Source organism: Delphinapterus leucas, chromosome 9, assembly GCF_059928025.1.
Source record: "Delphinapterus leucas isolate spDelLeu-1000000601 "Yukka" chromosome 9, BTC_Dleu_Yukka2, whole genome shotgun sequence".
NCBI lineage: Eukaryota > Metazoa > Chordata > Mammalia > Artiodactyla > Monodontidae > Delphinapterus > Delphinapterus leucas.
The window spans coordinates 82,904,852-82,927,565 of record NC_143137.1 but is presented as its reverse complement, the minus strand read 5'-3'; the positions used below and the strand labels follow the sequence as shown (position 1 = coordinate 82,927,565).

The following is a 22,714-nucleotide window of genomic DNA, read 5'->3' as shown; positions in this document are numbered from 1 at the left end:
TGATACACTAGTAAGGAAGTGAAGGGGCAGGATTAAGCAGCTGGAGAAAGTGACCTACAGAGTAGTTCCTGCTGAGGCCCCAGTTGATCCTGAGGGGAACACAGGAATCCTTCCAACTGAAACAAGGGGGCTGGGCCTTTAACCCCCACATCAGACAGTCACTGGCCTGGGCTGCCTGTGCATGGCAGTGCCCTGCAACTGAGGACAACTGCCTATGGGGATGGTGACTCTTGGCTGAGGATGGAGTAACTGGCCCTACAGAAGCGATCTGGGTGGAGCCACAACATCTGCTACATCTCTGCTCTGAGGGCCTCACAACCACTTGCTTCTTAGGCTATTTCTCCCCATCAGGGAAAAGCTTTGCCAGGATTCTGGTTGACCTTGTTTCCTGGAGGGAATTTGTTTTTTCCACCCATACCGTTGTAGATTCCACAGATCTAGAGACTCTGGCTCCCCGTAACAGTAGCAATGACATTTAGACTCCTGCTGCCACCTAGTCTTCCAGGATCCTCATGCCACGAGGCCAGCACGAAGAAGAGGAGCCGCCATCCCAGCAGCAGTGATGGAGCCCATCTTCAGGAGGAGGCAGGGCAAGGGCAGCTGCTACCCAGTGTGGGGAGGGATAAACATGTTTGGTCCTCAGGTGATCCACTGGGTTGTCCAGGGCACAGAAAGTCAGGCCAACCAGAATCCTGGCCAAGCCTTTCCCTGATGGGGAGAAACTGGCTAAGAAGCAAGTGGTTGTGAGGCCCTCAGAGAAGAGATGTAGCAGATATTGTGGCTCCACCCAGATCGCTTCTGTAGGGCCAGTTCCTCCATCCTCAGCCAAGAGTCGCCATCCCCATAGGCAGCTGTCCTCAGCTGCAGGGCACCGCCACACAGGCAGCCCAGGCCAGTGACTACTGGTTACGGTCCACCCTTGTGGGAGCACATAATTCTCAGAAGGGCAGTTCCCTGTGGCTGAGTGCAATTGCCACTGAGGGGCACAACTGAGAACTGATAACCAGAGATATTCGGAGCAGGTGGGAATGGATGTTTTGGCCTTGGAAGGGGATCTGGGTGGAGAACGTTACTCCTCTTCACTGGTTTCACTAAATCTATGCCTGTCTTGTCCAAATCAATGAACACTTTTTAGACTTTAACGTGACTTTATTTCACCATTAGATTCTTTGGTCACCACTCCCTTCTTGAAACACTCTTTCTCTGGCTTCCTTGAGGTTATTCCCCTGACACAAGAATCTCTTCTTTTCCCTGTTTGGCCACTGCTCAGTCTCTACTGCAGGTTCTCTGGTTCTCTTTCTCTTCCCATCCTTTAGAAGTTGGTTTTCCTCAGGGTTCTGCCCAAGGACTTTCTCATCCCCAGCCGGCATCACACAATAGTGTAGGATCAATTACAGTCCATGTAATGATAGTTTATTAATATAAGTCATATCTGTATGCTGATTTTCTCCTAAATTTTTGGATATTTGGAATGGCCACATCTAAGCTCGACAAAAAAGGAAACTATGTTCTCTTCTTAAAAATGGGCTTCTCTTGGGCTTCCCTGGTGGCGCAGTGGTTGAGAGTCCGCCTGCCGATGCAGGGGACACGGGTTCGTGCCCCGGTCCGGGAAGATCCCACGTGCCGCGGAGCAGATAGGCCCGTGAACCATGGCCGCTGAGCCTGCGCGTCCGGAGCCTGTGCTCCACGACGGGAGAGGCCACAACAGTGAGAGGCCCGCGTACTGCAAAAAAAGAAAAAAAGGGCTTCTCCTCTCAGGTTTCCTATCTCGGAGAATGACATCACCTTTCAACAGAGTCAGAACCTAGTAGACTCCTTTCTCTTTCTCATGTTCAGTATTCGATGTCACCAACTGCAGTTGACTTTACCTCAAATTCATCTACTTTACCTCTTTTGCCCCATTTTTGATCACCATATCAACAGTCTTCTAATGGTTTCCCATTGCTATCATGCTGAAACGCAAACTTCTTGTAGGATTCACCTGTCCCTTTATTATCCAACCACTCCTTCTCCTTGCAGGCTCATTTTTCACCACTCCTCAAATTCTATCTTTTCTATTGGCACTTGGCCTTGGACTAGATAATCTCTTTGCAGCTCCAATATCTTGGCTGATACAAACTATTGAGGAAGTGCTATCAAACATAATGAAATAATCTAGTATATTGTTTAACAGAGTATGTTCCGAAGCCGGACTCCCATAGGTCTGCGTGTTGGCTGTGAATCCTTGGACAAATTACTAAATCTGTTTGTGCTTCAGTTTCCTCCCCTGTAAAATGGGTACAAGTTTTTTCTTCATAGTTTTGTGGTGAGAATTAAATGAGATAACACACATAAAGTATTTAGAATATATGAGACACAAAACACTGAATAGATATTAACTATTTAAAAAATTTCCTGAGTTCTATAATTACTCCTACCAGACATCGCATATGGTATTGCAATCACCTATTTTTTCCCTTACATACTTCTCTAGATTATAAACTCCTTGGGAGCATGATATATTCTCTGTTCTATCACAGAATCTAGTAATGATTACACAAAGTTTGTGCAGAACACAATGGCAATGATATGAGGGTGTATAAATCATTCTGTGGGGTTAGGGCGTGTTCAGGAAAGGAAGAAGGGACAACTTGAACTCAGTCCTGAAGAATAAACAGGAGAGATCCAAGTGAACAAGGAAGAAAAGGGCAATTCCTGTAGAGAAGACAGGATTGGCGAAGGTTTAGACTCAGTAACCGGCATCACAGCAAGTAGCTGCTAAGATTGCTGCAAAAGGGCGAGCAGGGAAGTAGTGGGAGGCGAGGCCAACGACTGGTAGTGAAGAGATGATTACACAAGTAAAGCCCTTGTTTCCCAGGTACCGTAAACTTCCTCAGTTCACTGTGACCCTGGGAATCAGGGAGCCCTTAGGAAAGCAAAGATTGGATTTCCCAACATCCTGGTAGTTGGAGACTTAGAATTGTATGTACTCATCCTTGAGGCTATCTTACACCCAGTAGTTTGTACCTTCTCCTCCCCACTGGTAACCACTAGTTAGTTCTCTATATCTGTGAATATGCTTCTTTTTTGTTATATGCACTAGTTTGTTGTATTTTTTAGATTCCACATAAGTGATAAACAGTATTTGTCTTTCTCTGACTTATTTCACTTAGTACAGTGTCCTACAAGTCCATCCACGTTGCTGCAAACGGCAAAATTTCATTATTTTTTATGGCCGATTAGTATTCCATTACATATATACCACATCTTCTTTATCCACTAATCTGTTGATGGACACAGGTTGTTTCCATGTCTTGGCAATTGTAAATAATGCTGCTATGAATATCGGGGTGCATGTATCTTTTTGAATTAGTGTTTTTGGGTTTTTTTGGATATATGCCCAGGAACGGAATTTCTGGGTCATGTGGTGGTTCTATTTTTCGTATTTTGAGGAGCCTCCATACTGTTCTCCATAGTGGCTGCACAAATTTACATTCCCACCAACAGTGCAGAGGATTCCCTTTTCTCCACATCCTCTCCAGCATTTGTTGTTTGTGTTCTTTTTGATGATGGCCCTCTGACAGGTGTATTATTCTTACTGACAGAAAATAAGAAATGTCACCTTTTTTCCATGTGTGTGTGTCTAGGCATAAAGTCACACCTGAGTGTTTCAGTGAAGTATTATTAGCTACATTTTCTTGGGTTCTAGATTAAACTTAAGTTGACCTAGTGATGATAATAGCCAATACTACTTCTTCAGGAAGGTATATAGTAAAATACAGAAGAGAGATAAGCAATTGACTAAGGATTAAGATGGGGTGAAGGGCAAGCTTTTTTCTTTAAGAAGGCCGGGTCCTGTCAGTGTTTGTATGTTGCACAAAGAGGAGACTAGAGATCACTGACGAATCACAGTTTCTGATGAGCACAAAGCAATAAATCTAAAGAACAGGAGGAAGAGTTAGACTTGATCTGAAAGCGAGCAACACTTCTTCCATTAAGAGGGAAGCAAAGAAGGAAGTGTACAAATTCAATTAATTTTTTACCTGGGGTAGAGGAAATTTAAGCACCTGAGAGAAGGAGGTGGATGGTAGTGGAGGGAGGGTGTTCACGAAGAAGAGAGAAACCTGGAAAATCACCTGCAGGGAAAAGAGAAATGAGTGGACTGGGGATATTTAGAATTATACCTAGGTGGCCTTGAGGGTAGGCAATATATTAGCACAGCACACATCTTAGAGAGAGAGATCTTTTTTGAGAGTGGGAGAGTGATGATCTTAAACCGGAGCGGAAGGCAAAAAATCATGGTGTCAATTATTATTCCCTTTAACCTCATTACATTAACATTACCTACTTATTTTCTGTCCTCCTTAATGGCCAGGCTGTAAAACCTACAGAGATAATGACCATGTCTTTTCATATTTTTGTGTGCTCAGCACCAGAGCAGTGTCTTCCACATAGTAAATGGTGAAAGGAACTGACCTTTTGGGAGCTCTGCCTGGGACGGGGGGATTGGCATTGAGGACAGTTCAGTAGGACAAGGGCAAGAAGCAAAGTGGGTTGACGCTACCTCAAGCTGAAATGCAGGCCTCAAGTTGTTCCCATAATAAAGCAGTTAAAGACTCTTGGGCTCTTTAATGCTAGATTGTGTGTTTTGTTTGGGGCCCAATCAGGAATGTGCAGGCTTTGCTTAGGGGTACAAACAGAATAGTGGGGAAAATTTTTAACTGATCTCTCAGTGTATAAACCATTATCCTAGATTATAGTGCGTTTATTGAATTCTGAGTACTTCAGTGTCATCTCTGTGTGTACACTCCCCGTCTTTGACTTTTTCTTTTCCCTTTTCCCTGTCATTCTCTCCCCCATCCCTTTTTTCTGTTGTACCTCTCTCTTGTATTTCCTTGCTTTATTATCAACCCTTTCTTTTCCTCTCCCTAAACATTTCTCATTTGTGAGGAAGGGGTAATGTTTATCAAATGGGAGTTAAAACAGAAAAATCAAGATGAAGGAAAGAGAGGGAAGTACATTGAGCATGTCTTCCTCTTCCCTGTTGTAGAGAAAAATGTTGTGTTTGATTACGCATCATTTGTCCAAGGTGAACAGTGGGCAGGAATGTAGGTATTTCAGGGTCAAGGGCAGTACTGAGCCTAACACAAACACACTTGGCCTTTCATTCTAGCTTTGCCATTTATGATCTGTGTCATTTATGGCAAGTTCTTTATCCTTTCTAAGTCTCAACTTTCTTGTTTCTAAAATGGGAAAGTTATCATCTAACTGTGGTGAGCAGAAATGTAGCCCTCATGATTTTTGCTCCCTGGTGTTACACCCTTTTACATGACAAAAGGGACTTTGTGGGTATAATTAAGGTGACTAATACGTTGAGTTCAAGATTGGGAGATTGTCCTGAATCATCTAGGTTGGGCCACTGTACCCACGTGGAGCCTTAAAAGAAAAAGGCAAAAGAGTGAGTCAGAGGGATTTGAAGCCTGAGAACTGTTTGATGTGCTGTTGCTGGCTTGAAGATGGAGGGGCCACATGGAAAACAAGAGAAGGAATGAGTTCCGGCAGTGATCAGTTATCTTTCTAGAGGACCTGGAGTGCAAGTTGAGGACTGTAGCCCCAGTCAATACTTTGATTTCAGCCACTGAGACGCTGAGCAGAAAATCCAGCCACATCATGCTATGCTTCTGATCTACAGAAACGATGAGCTAATCACTTTGTGTTGTTGAAAGGTGCTGCGTTTGTGGTAATTTGTTATAACAGCAACGAAAACTAACACGAATACCAATAACATTGCAAGAGTTAAAGGAGCTGACACAGGGATTAGGGCTGTAGGGAGTCCATAAATCACATCCCTTTCATCTCTAAATATAGAAACGACTGAGAAATAAGACATGAAAGACAAATGGAAAGCGAAATGCTAGTATTATTACTGATAAAGGCTGAATTGGATGATATGAACTCAATGTGTGGCCGCCATGGGCTTTCTAATACTTCACTCAGGAAATAAATTCACACTTTTAGTTATCCACTCAGTAGAATGATCTTAGCCCTACCCACCCACCCCCGCTTTGTAGGCACAGACCATTTAACCACGCAGCTGAGATCAGAGTAGCTCTCTCCAAAAGTAGGTAGACCTGCGAGACAGAGACCCCATGTTTTTTGGGCTGAGCATGATTATTTCCTCCTTACAAGCTTACTAATCCTATAAATCATACTTGTCCAATGGGCAGAAGGAGATTAGAAGGGCTATTCCAACTAAAATACTTCCACACTGAAAGACAGCTCAGGAACATGAGATCCTTGACAAAGAATCTGGCACAAAATAAATGCCTCCTATATAGCTGCCAAAAGTTGGCAATGATTTGGCTTTCCTGACACATCCCATTCCAGGATGGCTCTTCTTCCAGAATCTGACGCTACTCTCTGCACTGAGTCAAGGCCCAGAGGTCTTCATTTTGGTGCCCGGCTGAGGTTGACATCTCTTGCTTGTACGCCGACATGTAACTGCCCAGCTCCTGTTCTGCTGCCCTTTTGCACTGGCTGATTGAATCTCATGATCTTGGGGCCATCAGATTCTCCATGCTTCTGTGAGTATTAACTTATGAAATATATAATGCAGTCACTGTGGATGGGCTTTCAGTAAAGAGAGACAGAGTAGGGCTCTCTTCTCTCCCCATTCCAGATTTCCTGCATCCACCCTGGGAACTCCAAAGATCTCCCACTGAACTTCACTGTTCTTGGAATTAATACAATAGTGGCAGCCTTTTCCTAATTTTAAGAGGCAAATGAAACTGATAAATCAAATTTTATATTTTTAACCCTTTTTCTTAAAACCCTGCTAAGGATATGTCCTAATCTAGTAAGCACAGAATCATTGGACAAAATCATTGCTGTAATTTCATGGTTAATATTAATCAATAATTCATGGTGCTACACAATGAGTGTGATTTCTATGTCTTTTATCAAAACAAATTTGGTAAAAAAAAATGATATAACATAGAAGTGATATTGGTGGGAATTTCAGATTAGGTAAGAAACGGTGTAGGTGCAGTTCTCTGGTGAAGGATTCTGAGGAAGGAGCCTCAAAAATCACAAACTTAAATAGTCACTAACTTTAAATCTAGGCTGGCTCTGACTGTAATACTATTTTATGCTCCTCTTTCCCAGCCAATTAAAATTCCAGCAATTACATGGCATTCCAGTTGGCTATTTTTGCTATCTGTGTAAAGGCAGGCAATCATCTTAGAGTCATAGGATTTGGAAGAGAAGTGAGAATAGTACAAACTCCACTTAGCTAAATCAAATGCATTTTTTTGAGCTTCATAAAAAGAAAAATGTATATTTATGTCATGGCACTATCAAGATGCAGGGTCAATTCCAAAATATTTGTGAATGTTCATTAAAAAAATCTTTTGTTCTTGCCACATGTCTGCAAAATACCTGTAAAAAATTTATGGGATCTTTGACAGGTTATTTAACTTCTCTGTGCCTCAGCTTTCTCATCTGAAAAAGATCAATTTCATAGAGTGTTTTTGGGTATTTAATAAATCTTTCTTTTTCTTTCTCTCCCTACACACACACACACACACACAGCTTAGAATAAAGCCAAATACATAAAACTATATAAACTAGTTGTTTGTCTTGTTATCTCTTAACACTATTTAAATTGAATGTCATATTTTTTTTTTTCTTTTTTTGCGGTACGCTGGCCTCTCACTGTTGTGGCCTCTCCCCTTGCGGAGTACAGGCTCCGGACGCACAGGCTCAGCGGCCGTGGCTCACGGACCTAGCCCCTCCGCGGCATGTGGGATCTTCCTGGACCGGGGCACGAACCCGTGTCCCGTGCATCGGCAGGCGGACTTTCAACCACTGCGCCACCAGGGAAGCCCTGAATGTCATATTTATATAGTATTTATCAGTATTTTCTGTTTGTGAAGTGCTTTTATATTGATAGTTTACAAAATCTAATCTTGTCTTACATAATCAGGCCAGGTAGACTTATACCCATTTAACAGATGAAAAAAATTGAATCCTTAAATTATAAGGATTAAATTATATTTATAATTTAAATTATAAGAGTAAAAAAGTTAGATTCGGGATTAAAACTTATATTTTCAAGCTCCAGCCAGGATTATTGTTATTATATAGCTATAATGAAAACTATATGAATCTTAGAACAAATGTTTTGAGGTTTTTTCCTTCTACACAGAAGTTCTACTCAGAATAGTAAATGTACAATTATTTTCAAAAGAGAAAAATTTAATTTCAATTTGCTCTGAAGATGTTTCCTTCTCAGTAGTCAATATTTTTGATAGAGTAAAAGGAAACACATTTCTGTGTTCTCTGAGACACTGAAGCAGTAAATATTTATTTTTCAACTTAAAACAGGACTCCTTGCCACTTGGTTGCTAACAAAAATGTTTACCAATCCCCAAGCTAAGAGGAAGGATTCTTTTGAGGAGAATTTAAGTTGTCTCAGTAGAGCAGTGATTAGACTGACCTTTGCAAAATGCTCTAAGGTTGATTATAAGAAGCTAGACACTTCAACAAAATAAATAAATAAGCTTTAAATGGTAACAGGAAATTCACACTAAGGCACAGACAAATCAGAGCAAATTGAACACTGAAGGCCAAAGAAATCACATGTTGTTCAAAAAATCAGTCAGTGAGGTAAATATGAAGGAAATATGAAGTACATGATGAGACACGGGACCATCCAGATGTGGCTCTTTTCTTTCAAAGCCAAATAGACACAGATGTGTTCACTAAATAGAATCCTACTTCCTTAGATCTGTTTAACAGGATTCTGTTTAGCTTGTAAAAAAATTGCAAATTCCCGGGCTTCTCCCATGCTTTACTTTTTGGTAAGTGTGGTCTCTGAGACCCCACTTTTCACCTACACAGTATCAGATTCTAAGAATACTAAGTTTAAGAATAGCTGCTCAAAAAAAAAAAAAAAAGAATAGCTGCTCTAACTTTGGCTTCAAATTTCTCTTAATAAGTTTTGTATCCTGAGGGGAGGTTCTGAATCGGAAGAAAAGTGTAAGGCATCTTGGTACTTGGGGCTATGGTTGGGGGGACCGTGCACCTTGGGAAGCCAGCAGAGACTTTCACTGAAGGGGTTAACAGGACTGAGCAGAGTTAGCTTGGAGGGAGTTTGGACACCAAGGAAAAAAGATTAAATATTTCCTGGGTCAGTGGTAATCACATTTCTGGCTTTTGAGTGTTAGAACCAAATTTTGGCTATTCTAAGCAAAAAAAGAAATTTTATTAGAGGGGCGTTGGAGGCTCTAAAAATTCATGAGAGCCTGGAGGATCTGATTTGGGAAATGGGCAAAGACCAAGGGAGCTCTAGAAAGCTAGCTGATGGAAGTAGGACAAGGTTTATGCAGCAGTAAGAGGCTGGTTCCGACTGCCACTTAACGTCAAAGCGGCCAGTCCTAAATCATGTGCTATCTCCCGGCTATGCTGGAATGGAGTGAGATACATCACCCCCTTTGGTACCTATGGGCTGGCACTATCTTACATCAAAGCTGCACAAATGAGGGCTTTGACAACAGGGAGATAAGGTGCTCATAGGAAGTAGAAACTTAAATGCTAGGCAACAACAAGAAAAACAGCATTAAATATCTACCATGAGCTCCAGTGAGACAGTCATTCGAGGCCACCTACATCCCATTGAGCTGAGTTTAATAACCGTTGATGGTAGAGAGCATACTTTTCCCGGCTCTTCCTAATTTACCCCTGCTCCCATTCGCTTTTGGACTCACATATCTCTGATATATTTTTCTAATCAGAACCTTCTCCTTCCTTGTGCTCAATATGTTGCCAAATACAGCCAGTCAGTATTTCCCACTTATTACTTACTAGGATTATATAATTTTCTGAACAGGTTTGAACAGATTGAATGCAACCTGGCTCACTTCTGTTATTGAATACTATATGCTTTTGTTAGCAGTACCTTCTAAGGACAGATATTGTACAAAAATAAATTGTCCAAACTCTCTGTTTTGCTTCCTGGGCTACTGCAATAGCTGTAGTTTTCAGCAGGAGTACACATTCAGCACATAAATGACATAAAACTGGAATATTTTATATTTTGTTAAATGTGAGTCAAATTTGTTTAAGATTGTATGTCCAGCTACCTCATAACAAATGGGTCAATCAAATATTTACCAAATTCCACCTCGGTTGCCTATTAATCTTTTAGACCTTATTCTAAATGAAATTCTAATTTAGTGGTGAGATAAAAATAATTATTACACACATTTTAATAATACAATATTGTACTCTATGATAATCTTTGTAAACACAAGAGAAACCTTCATATAGCAAGTGAGACCTGACTTTAATCTTGAAGAACAAAAGGGATCTATATATATAGGCATGCCTCGGAGATACAGTAGATTTGGTTCCAGACCACCACAATAAAGCAAATATTGCAATATAGTGAGTCACACGAATTTTTTTTTCCCAATGCATTTAAAAGTTATGTTTACACTGTAGTGTAGTCTATTAAGTGTGCAATAGCATTATGTCTATAAAACAATGTACATACCTTAATTAAAAAATACTTCATTGCTAAAAAGTGTTGATCATTATCTGAGCCTTTAGCCAGTCATAATCTTTTTTAAAATTAATTAATTAATTTTTGGCAGCGTTGGGTCTTCATTGCTGCGCATAGGGTTTCTCTAGTTGCGGCGAGCGGGGGCTACTCTTTGTTGCGGTGCACGGGCTTTTCATTGCGGTGGCTTCTCTTGTTGCGGAGCATGGTGCGTGGACTTCAGTAGTTGTGACGTGCAGTCTCAGTAGTTGTGGCTCGCGGGCTTAGTTGCTCCGCGGCATGTGGGACCTTCCCGGACCAGGGCTTGAACTCATGTGCCCTATATTGGCAGGTGGATTCTTAACCACTGCCCCACCAGGGAAGCCCAATCTTTTTGCAACAATAACATCAAATATCACTAATCACAGATCACCATAACAAATATAATAACAGTGAAAAAGTTTGAAATGTTCTAAGAACTACCAAGATGTGACACAGACACACAGAGTGAGCAAGTGCTTTTGGAAAAATGGTGCTGATAGACTTGCTTGATACAGGGTTGCCACAAACCTTCAATTTGTTAACAGCATATTATCTGCAAAAACTGCCCAATAAAGCAAAGCCCAATAAAATGAATTGTGCCTAGTTGCTGAAAGTAGCTGAAAGGGAGTAAATCAGACTTGGGAAAGCTATGCTGTGTTCTTCATATAGAGACAAAATTGCCCTGGTTAATGCATTTGTAATTTAGGCATTGTTTCAGCCTTATTATTTCCTTGTCTAATAAACTGGTCTACCCAGTTGTAATGGAACTTCCTCTTATCCTAGAAGATTTTTCCCTCTGGTCTGTCTCCTTGCACATATACCTTTGGAATGTTTGGTAGTCATTTGATTACCGATGTTGAATGTGGGATACTCTGCAGCCAACACCTTTGGTGCTAAGATGTCAACAGAACAAGGGTCTACCTAGAAACTTCTTGATGATCATTAACAGATATTAAAATCCACTTTATTCCAAAACTCATAATGTTTTTCCAGAACCTACCTCTGAAATAGGAGCAATGGGAGAACTGATATGCTGCCTTCCCCCTTCTCCATGGAGGGAACAGAGTAATCTTGACATGAAAATTGGATGTCAACCCTGTGCTAAAATCCTCTAGTGGCCTCTCATTTTACTTTCAATAAAATGCAAATTCCATACTTCGGTCTACAAGGTCTGGAAGCTTGGTCCCTGCCTCCTTCGAACTTGTGCCATTTTCTCCCTTCCTCACTATGCTGCAACCACACAGTACCCTCTTATTACCCCGATATACCAATATCTTTTCAACCTCATGAGTTTTGTTCTTGTTGGTCCCACTATCTGGAATCCTCTTTCCCGGGCTCCTGAAATGCTGTGTCTTTTTATCAGGCCTCAGCTCACATTGCACAATATCAGAAAATCTGCCCTGATGACTCAGTCTATAGTTGTCTCTCGTTTGTCCAATTTACTGTCAGATCATCCTGTTTGTTTGTTTGTTTGTTTGTTTTTGCAGTTCGCGGGCCTCTCACTGTTGTGGCCTCTCCCGTTGCAGAGCACAGGCTCCGGACGCGCAGGCTCAGCGGCCACGGCTCAAGGGCCCAGCCGCTCCGCGGCATGTGGGATCTTCCCGGACCGGGGCGCGAACCCGCGTCCCCTGCATTAGCAGGCGGACTCTCGACCACTGAGCCACCAGGGAAGCCCAAGATAGCAATATTTATGAAGCATAACCTGTCAGTTATAAATTGGGCAAATTCCAAACAGGAGGAAAGAGAGGTTAGAAGGATACTTAAGATGCACAATTATTGTTTCCATACCTGCCAAGAAGTTAATTGGTTTTACTTTGATAAGTCTACATTTTAATATAGGTTTGAGATCCTTTGCCAGAAGAACATAGATTTTTCTCTCAACTGCATAAATTATTGGGATTTTGTTACTTAGAGAAAAAGCAAAATGATGGCTCTTCACAACTATGTAGAGAGAGAATAGCAGATGTGTTGGTCTGAATTATTTTTTTCTTCTTTTCTTTCCTTCTTTCTCTTTCGCATATTCATCTCCCATCCTCATTGTCTTTCTCTTTAAAAAGACATTTATTTTAGAGAGTTTTTAATGTGTGTTCAACAAGATGCTAGATGCCGTGGGGATACATGAGAAGAAGAAATCTAGACTCAGTTTAGGAATTTGGAGGAGGAAGTGATGAGTGTGGGCAGGAGATAGAAGGAGCCACAAATGTGTGACTGACTACAGGTCAGCTTTGACTCACTCACAGGCGCCTTTCACTTTTTAAAGGCAATGATTTCTCTCATCTCCTCCCAGTCTGAATTTATTAGCCCCAGGAAACTACACCTCAGAATAGTTTAGAAGAGAGAGGAGACAGAATTTACCTACTCAGTTTCCTCCCATCTCTCGATTCCCATTAGTCAAGAGGATACAACGCCCTGCTTTACTGGATGTTATTTTCAGCTCCTTGGTGGTCAATAAGGAACAAATCCCACACCCCATTTTTTTCATTGAGGTTTGCAAATGGACAGGGATTGGTCTGTGGGACTTGAGAGGCGTGAAGGTCTGGGACTTCACCTTGACCTCCAGCCAGTTGAGGAAACTTGGCAAGGGCATTGGCAAAGGCAGCAGCAGTGTAGCCCACAAGGAAGAAAGCATCTCTGTAAGTAAAGAGGTGGCCAAGGGAATTTGAGGAAGCACAGAAGATTTTTGTCTAATGATACAGTAGTGAGTGATTAGGACCCTGGATATATGAGTCTCGTTTAGGAGAGTGATCTGATCTGGAGATAGGTATCTTGGAGTTATCAGCCTATAGATGCTGTTTAAAGCCGTGAGCCATCTGTGATAATTAAGACGGTGAATGTAGCGGAAGAAGAGAGGAGCAGCAGGGGCTGAGCCTGGGGCTACTCCAACCTTACAGGGTCAGGAAAGAGAGAAAACAACAGTGAAGAGTTAGGAGTGAATAGTGACAAAGGAGAAAAAACAATAGAAAGTGATGTCCTTGAAGGCCAATAAACAAGTTACCTTAAGGAAGAGCAACCTTTAAGTGTTTACTTTGACATGCATGAGTAGATCGCTAGAGGAGGTGCCTAGAAACAGAAATACTAAGTTATAGAGCATGCACCTTTCATATTTTAAAAGACAGTCTCAAATTGTCCTGAAAACTGGCTGCCCCATTGTAAACATCAGAACTCTGAGAGTTTATGTTTCCCACAACTTAAGCGATCTTTAAACCATTTTAAGTTTTTTCCTAATTTGATGAGTGAAATATGACACATTTCTGTTCTTTCAAATTGCATTTGTTTAGTGTTTGGGTACTTTTTAATATATTTTTAAGCCAATTTTTTCATTTTTTGAAAAACTGTCTTTTTCCAGTGTCCCACTTAGTTGTTTGTGCCTTTCTTGTTGACTTGTATTCTTTATGCTACATACTAGTCCTTTATTTTGTAATATGTATTTTATATATTTACAATATTTTATTTATATTTATACATAACTATTTCTTCCAGTTTTTCTCCACCTGTTAATTTTGTTGATGCTGCCTTTCGTCAAATGATTATTAGTACTTTGAGATAGCCAGAACATTTGGCAATCTTTTTTTGACTAATTTTACCTTGGAAAAATGTTTAATTAAAAGGCTTCCCTACCTCAGTATCATAGAGACAGTTTTCTTTATTAAAAAGTCATGTTTCTGTTTTTATTTAGGTCTGTTCTCCATCTGGAATTTGTGTTTGAGGTAAGTAATAACATATATACATTCCATTTAAATATATTTCTGTGGAGAACCAGAGCCAATATTAATTAGTTGGTCACTCCAACTGCTAATTTGTCATACAACCTTCAAATATATCAAATTCCCACTTACGCTTGATCTTCTTCAGAATTTTCTATTCTGTTTGTCTTTACTACCTTGAAACTCCCTGATGCCTTCTGTGTTGAGGGTCCACAAGACCACCCTCATGTTTGATGATTTGCTAGAAAGACTCAGAGAACTCAGAAAAGCTGTTATATTCATAGTTACAGTTTATCACACCGAAAGGATACAGAATAAACTCCGTCAAGACAAAAGGTGCAAAGGGCAGGGTCAAGGAGAGATTAGGAGCAAGCTTCCAGCTGTTCTCCTTCCTAGAGTCCTTGAACAGCATTTAATTTCCCAGCAACATATGTGACAAGTCGTATGAAGTATTGCCAAACAGCGAATCTCACATGAGCCTTGGTGTCAAGGTTTCTATTAAGGGTCAGTCAGGTAGGCATGGCTGACTGCCCAAGTGGCTGACCTTGGTTACTCAGTTTCCAGCAACTCCGGAGGTCAAACTGATACAGTGAGGTCCAAGTTCCCACCATAAGTCACTTTATAGCGTGAACTATATCTGGCATGCCCCAAGGCCTCATGTATCAAATATACTCTTAACAGACAGGATATTCTAAAGATTTATCACTCAGGAACTAGTTGAGGGCCACTCCTTTCTCTGGAATGTGAAAGTTTTGAACATTCCAAGCCTGCTGATTAACCCTTTACTGCAATTTTCAAACAGATCCTTTTTTTTTTCATTTTGAATTTTGTCTATATTTTTAAGTTTTCCTTGGTTGGAAGGTTGGTCTGAAGCTATTAGTGAGCAATTGCAGAAGCAGAACTCTTAGCAATTACCCTCAGTAATTTGGAAGTATTGCTCTATTGATGTCATGTATCTAACGAACCTGATAAAATAGCTCATGAAAATTGATTTTTACACTTTATTACATTGTTTTTTCCCCTCTGAGGGCTTTTGAAGTTTTGCTTTATCCTTAACATGTGGAAGTTGCTTTGCAATGTGTTCAGGTGTGAAGTTTTATTTGTTTCTTGCTTTTTAAATTTGTTATGATATTGCTTTGCATTAAGTGGACTTTTGTAATACGTAGAATCATATATTTCCATAATTCTGAGGTATTATTTCCCATTATTTCTTCAAATATTGGCTTTCTTTTATTTTCTCTATTACTTTTTTCTGGAATTAAATTGAAAAAAAAATTTGAACTTCTGGATTTATTCTCCATGCTTCTGAACGTCACTTTGATACTTTCTAGAGTTGACTCTTGGTTTTTTTTTCCTTTAATTTTCTTTATTTTCACACATTAAAAAATGAAACATACTATACAAATGGTTTTTCATAGCAGATTACACGTGGGTCCGTTCAGACCTGCTCTCTAGGTGTTGCTGGCCTCCGAGGTGCCGCCCAGCCAGCAGCTGTTATTCAGGTGGCCAATGGGTTGATTCGGATGCAGAAGCATGCAGCCCTCAGCATGGAAGGTTCCATCCCCTCTGGTCTTAAATTAGGTTAAATGGCATCGGTGTCCGTATTTACAGACTTGAAGTGTGGCGATCCTGAGCAGTTCTGATCGCCCCGAGCCCTCAGTGGGAACCTGGGGGCCAAGCAGGAGGTGCGGGGGGCGTGGCTTCTGCGGTGAACTCGTCTCCATACTTTCCACGGGACGAGGGGCTGCGCCCGCGGTCAAACCCTTCCAGGAGGGTTACGCCAAGTAACTGTAGGTGTCCTGTTCACCATCCACTCGCTCCAAATATTCTTTCGCGATCAGAGTGTCAATGCATTTCTTAATTACTGGGATCCGAGGCTTGAATATTGAGGAGAGCTGAGTCAGTACTTCTCCAAGTAACTGTTGGTGGTTTAGAACCTTCCTCATTTTCATAATTCTCACAAGAGCCGCCTGGATCAGTAGTTTACGATCTGCCCCGATGTCTCGGTGTGTGGTTTCTTGTTCCTGCTTCTGTTCCATTTTCATTGGCACATTGATGTTAACCCTTAATTTCTTGTTTCTATAACCAAGATATAATTTTATTAAGGTATCTTGCTTCAATTCCATCTCATCAACATGTGTATTTTCATCTTCCAAGACCAGTAACTTCAACTTCAATAAGATCTGTAGGACTTGTGCAAAAATGCCAGTTTTGATCTGGGTGCTGTCCGTCAGCTGCTGCACGGCGTAAGCGTCTTCCGTGTTGTACCGGAGCAGGGTGGCCATCTGGAATGTAGATGCCTGCAAGGTGTATCTGTTTTTGAAGCAGTTTGTTACTAATTCTCCTTCAGACAGTTGATATAACCACATCAATTTTCTGCCACTGTAACGGCTGGCGTAAAACGCTGTCAAGCGCTGATAACTCCGTTCCAGCTCCGACGGCAAGGCAAACGTACCGGACTGCTGAGAAGGCCATGATCCGGAGCTCAGAACTTGAATACTGAAATCCAAGCCCAGCGGCTCTGAATTTGTCGGGTGCTTTTTGAACTGCTCATTCAAATATTCGCTTGCACCAATGTCCTGAAACATCCGCTGAAGTTTAGAGGTATACTCAAAACCACAAGCTTGCTTTAACTTAGAGATCATGCTTGCTTCGGCGTCATCGCTCACACTGTTCTTAGGAACAAGGCTTTTTGCCAGCATCTTTGCGTAGAACTTCTGAAACACGTCCTTGTCCTCTATATACTTGAAGACCGCTATCACTTGGTTGAGCGTGTCTTCTAGTTCTGCTTCTTCTGGGTTCTTGGACCTCTTCTTCAACAAGGAGTCACAGTATCCAGCCAGCAACTCGGAAGATTTACTGGACAACTGAGACATTTTGGTAACTGCATTGTTGTTTATGAAGCGACTGCAAGCCTTGTCCAGCACAGCCACGAAGCCAGCATTGTTGTTGAATGCCAACATCACCAGGGCGTTGTATTTTTTATGAACATCCAACACTGTCTGTATATACATTTTGGGGTCATTTAAAGCAGCTTCTCCACACTTTTCAATTGCCGCAATACACTGATTATGAATGTGTGTCTCCAGGAGTGTTTTCAATTCTCCCAGGCCATCCTGGATTCTAGATACAAGATTATACATGCGACCCAAATCTTCACTTTTGTCGGCTTCCAATAAATTCTGAAATTCCCTGTGGAAGATCTCCAAGTGTTTCTCAATGAGCACCTGCCTGCACTTCCTGGCTAGCTCTTCTTGGATGTTCTCATGAAGGTACCGGCCTCTCCGCTGCTCCTCCAGCAGACGAGTCTGCGCCTTCTTCATATATTCAGTAATGGTTCTGCTGCAAGAATTTGGTACTCTCTCTGGTATAAAATCTCTCTGTGTCAGCCAAAAACTGAGACTCAAAGGATTCTTTGTACACCTTTAGCCTAGGGCCCATCGCAAAGGCATCGTCTTCGTTCAGCCCCAGTTCCACGTAAGATTGTACAACTCCACTCATCAGTCTTGTATTGATGGTTTCACCATTTCTTTCCTTTTCAATCAGTTTTAAAACAGCATTTGTTACCTGTTTATGCAATGGCCTGAAAAGACAATCTCTCCAAGTCACCAATGCAAGAGAATAGATTTCGTAGATTCCTTTTCGTCCTCCGTAATATTCGCAGAGAACCCAATATCTATTGAGGTAGGCACAAATGCCATTCAGCACTTTACTTGAAAACCGGTAATCTTCCCATTGTTGAGTGTAGAACTTCAGTACACTCTCATCTAGCAAATCTTCTCCGTCCTTAAGAAGATTTGTCAAGTAATTCTTCAAAAATTCTTTAAGCTGTTTGTACAATTCCAAGCCAACCAGCTGAACTCCCTCCAGCGTCTCCCCCTTTTTTGATTTAGAAGGAGGGACACCAGCCTCTTGAGCTTGGTTTGACTGGTGCACACTCGTGCAGTAGTTATAAACATGAATGTAGAGTTCCATGTATCTGGATTTCACCATACTTTGTCTGGTATACACTTGCTGGATTCCAGCTCTGAGGTCATCCCAGGTCTGGTCAGGGCCAATCTGCTTCAGTCCACGGGGATTCTGGCTTCTGTTGGATGACATTGTGAGTGATATTCTGAAGTCGTCCAACACACCAATCCTTATTCAAGGTACAGCTAATTCTCCATTAGATGAAAATTTAAAATATCATTCCAGATTTATTCACAGCAGCTCAGAAAGGATGTCCTTTAAATTTAGAGAGTGAAATCTCATTGCAGGCAAACCTGGAAAGGGACCTGCAAGTAAAGCAAACACCAAAGTGATTCCAGCACTGAACTGAGTGAGCAGAAACATCTTGCTCAGAAGCAGGCTCACTGCTTCTATTGTCCTTTGTCTTCATAAGGTAATCCACTGCATTATTTGCATTATATATTTCCGTAACATGTTATGGAAAAACCGAAGCGAACTTTTTGGCCAACCCAAAAAATACACGTGCACCGCATTTCGCGGGTGCCTAAATGGCTCCGGCGACGTCTCTACATGGTCGTTGCTCTTGGCCCCGGTTAAACCCCGTTCCACCAAGGTCTTGCAGTGTCCCTCAGCCTCCGGGGCTGCCCTGCCTGGAGTTGCATGCAACACGGCTCCCTCCTCCTCTCTGCCCACTCGCCCAACTCTTGTTATTCTTGGTAGTTATAGTCTATAAAGTCTCTGGGAACCTTGAATGAGCAAATACTGAGCAATTGTTCCTGGGGGGAAAGATGCACGTTTCGTGTATACGAACTATTTTGTTCTTTAGCTAGTTTCAGTTTGTTATTTAACCTGACTATAATGAGTTTCTTTTTTACTAATTTCAAACAAGTTGCCATTTCTATGATCTCTAACTTCTTTTTCCACAGTACATTTTTATTTTATAGCTATTTACTTTTGTGTCATGGCTGTATTTTATTTATCTCTTTGTGAATAGTAACTATATGTATTCCAACTCCTTTTGATATTTTTATGTCATCTCTAAGTTACTGGGTATAAATTCTTTGATTCATGAATTTGTTGCCTCCTTTTCCAGCATTTCTCAGATACCTGATGATTCTTAGTTTTGATTCTACGTCAATTATGACCACCTGTTGACACCATGGCCTTTCCTTGCAGTCACGTTCTTGGTGATGTCATTGGTTTAAGTCTAGGAGTAGTGGCAGCCTTTGTTCATTGCTTCACTGATATCAGAACATTTTATCCCATTTCCCCCTCTTAATATAGTTATATATTAATACTTATTTACTTTTATAAACTTTCTACAGTATCTGTATTAAACATAAACCAGAATGTCAGTTTTGAATAGGAGCCAGAAATTTTGGCGTGCATGTTCAGTCCATCTTGAAACTAGAAGTTCCATTGTGTTGTTAGAACTCGATAGAAGATACAGCCATGGGAATAAATCTCCCTGACAGAACCTAGACCATAAAAAAAGTGCAGGCATAATCAAACAGTATCTCAGAATGGAAGGGGTCAAGGGAATAAATGCTCTGGACTCCTTCCTTCCTCTCATATCCTGCCAGTGCCTTTTTGGACCAGATCCAATCATAAACCAGAGAGTAGGTGAGCACAGGAATGTAATCCATTGAAAATTTTAAAGCAGCAGCTAGAGGAAAAGTTAAATGGAGAAGAACCAGTACATCAAACTAGTTTTAAGGACTAGTTGCCCACATCCTGCCTTAATGCATACAATACAATGTTCAATTGATTATGAATTTATAATTGAGGGCCAACTTATATTAGCCAAAAGTAATGTGCCTGTTATAGTATAATCTATACCTCCAATTATGCTTTTTTCCTTAGTTAAAATTTTCATGAATTTATCAACGTCCATAATTTAGAATATATATTTATATATAAAGATATAAATTTTACACATAAATATATATTTTATTAGAAGTAAACATTAATAAATTACATACATAAATACACAACTATTTTATCTTAGTGTCTTATCTAAGAAGTTATATATATATTGAAATCCACTAGTGATCTGAAAATCAAGAGATTGGGACTGGGGATGCTCTGAACAGAATAATTTAAATTTCTTTTCTTATTAGGCCTTCTTAGTGAGTCACTTATTTCTTTTTAAAGACAGGAAAGCAGAGGATTTAAGGCAAATATTTGCCATGCTCAACAAACAATGTTCTGATGTGTGAATTGATTCTAATCAGGACAGCCAATGTCAGCTAAATTAATACACTATTAGGCAGAAAATAGACGTATCATCAGGAATACAACCTCCTAATTTGCTGATCATGGTTGAACACTAGCCAGTAGGTAGTAACTAATGGCACCACAAACAGATGTTAACTGAACTATATTAAGTAGACGCTGTGCAATTCTTTTTCTTTTCAACTCTATACTTGATGGTAATATATCATCTTTGGGTTTTCTTATTATTACTAAGTTTATAACAAATATTATTATGATAAAAATTACATAAAACATATTTTCCCTGAATCAAATTTGCTCCAAAATCTTTTCATTTTTTAACTATTATGCAATATAAGTGATTCATTTCCTCAAATTAGCTTAATTTCAATTTAGTGAATATTTATAGATGCACCATGTACCAGGCACTGTGGTAGGGACTGGGAAAATGAGGATGAAAAATCACGTTTACTATGCGCTCAAAGAGTCATTATATGCTAGAGGAAGAAGTCATGTAAATGAATAATAATGTGCAGGACAATAGGTAAAGCAAAGTCCATAGATGAAATAGGTGACATAGTAATAAGTCAGAGAGAATGTGATTGTATCTGAGAGGTTTATAGGTCCCTTAGAGAAGCTGGGATCTGAATTGTGTTTTTTTGTGTTTTTTTTTTTTTTGCGGTACACGGGCCTCGCACTGTTGTGGCCTCTCCCGTTGCGGAGCACAGGCTCCGGACGGGCAGGCTCAGCGGCCATGGCTCACGGGCCCAGCCACTCCGCGGCATGTGGGATCTTCCCGGACCGGGGCGCGAATCCATGTCCCCTGCATCGGCAGGCGGACTCTCAACCACTGCGCCACCAGGGAAGCCCCTGAATTGTGTTTTATAGTAGATTCAATAGCCTCCTTCAAGATGTGTACTTCTATCAGTTGGTGGTGGATTGGGGCGTACCAGGGCAAGAAAGGTGTCCCCTTTTACTGAGCATTTCTCTTAATGCAGCATTATATATAAGTTATGGACTATCATTTATACTCTGATTGCTGAATTAAAAATTTTTTAATGGAACAGTTCATAACTCCAAATCCGGGTATTAGAATCAATCGTTTTATTTATTGCATTTATTGCCCTATCAACATCATTGAGGACTGCTCAGTACAAGGTGCCAACTAGACCTACTGGTAGAGGGTACATAGATGAATCCTTCTTTAAAGTACTGACAAGCTAGTAAAAAGGCAATACGTACGTATGCAGGAGGTACACAAAATGGTAACAATATAACGGTGACGCTAATACAACAAATGGTAACTTAAATAATTATAACAAAGTACAACAGAATATGAATGGTATAATTTATGTTTTTGTAGTGTTTAATCACTTATACATGTTTCCCTCATTAATTTCATTTAATGTTCACAAATACTCTCTGAGATTGATATTGGTATTCCTATTTTATTGATGAAGCAAAATAGGTAGAGAGAAGTAACAAATACATAGGAAGTAAATGAAAGAAAAAAATTCAGGGCCAGAGCTGAAAAAGAAAATAGAGTATAAAAGATTGAACTTAAAACTCTTGAGAAGAGGCTGGGGAAGGCATGTGGAGTTAGTGGAAAGGAAAAGACTATGCAGAGACCAGCTTGGCTAGACTATGCATATGAAGAAAAATAGTATATACAAACATGTGAAATCTTTAACATAAAAAATTAGGAAAAAATGTTCGACAATAGAGAAATGATTAAATAAACTATTGTGTGTGTGTGTGTGTGTGTGTGTATATATATATTGTAATTCTAAGAAGTATTAAAAATGATGAAAATGAATAGCTAAAGTCATAGTAATGATGAAAATAATTGACTTTTAGGCAACCAATTTTTAAAAATAATGAATAAATGCATAAGGTAAAAAATCCAGAAAATATGAAAGGGTTTGTAGTGAAAAGTGATCATTCCTTTTCAGTACCCACTTCATCTCCTGTCCAGAGGCAACATGATTATAGATAATTTACGTATCTCTCTAGATAATCTATGCATATAGAAGCATATACACACATAGGCACTATATACACATATTCATTTTAAAATTCTTGGTTTTTAACCCTGTTTTTGAAAATTTAACAATGTGTCTTGGAAATGGTTTCATAGTTTATATAGAACTACCACTGTGTATATGCACTATAATTTATTGATGATGGAAAACTTTTCACATTTAAAAGACATTTATATTTCCTTTTTTTGGTGAATGATTGGTTAATATCCTTGCTTATTTTAATTGGGCTATTGATTTTTTCTGTT

General features: G+C 40.2%; 1 long non-coding RNA gene and 1 pseudogene across 1 annotated transcript in view; one reads left to right on the top strand and one right to left on the bottom strand.

Moving 5' to 3' along the window:
- Nucleotides 1-783: 783 nt before the first annotated feature.
- LOC149748438 (uncharacterized) overlaps nucleotides 784-22,714 on the top strand; it is a 49,180-nt gene continuing 27,249 nt past the window's right edge. The window contains exons 1-3 of the long non-coding RNA XR_016394371.1: nucleotides 784-6,563; nucleotides 7,724-12,308; nucleotides 14,238-14,268. This is a non-coding gene — a long non-coding RNA (uncharacterized LOC149748438). The remainder of the gene's footprint in view (nucleotides 6,564-7,723; nucleotides 12,309-14,237; nucleotides 14,269-22,714) is intronic.
- LOC149748439 (cullin-1 pseudogene) lies at nucleotides 13,380-22,002 on the bottom strand (annotated as a pseudogene).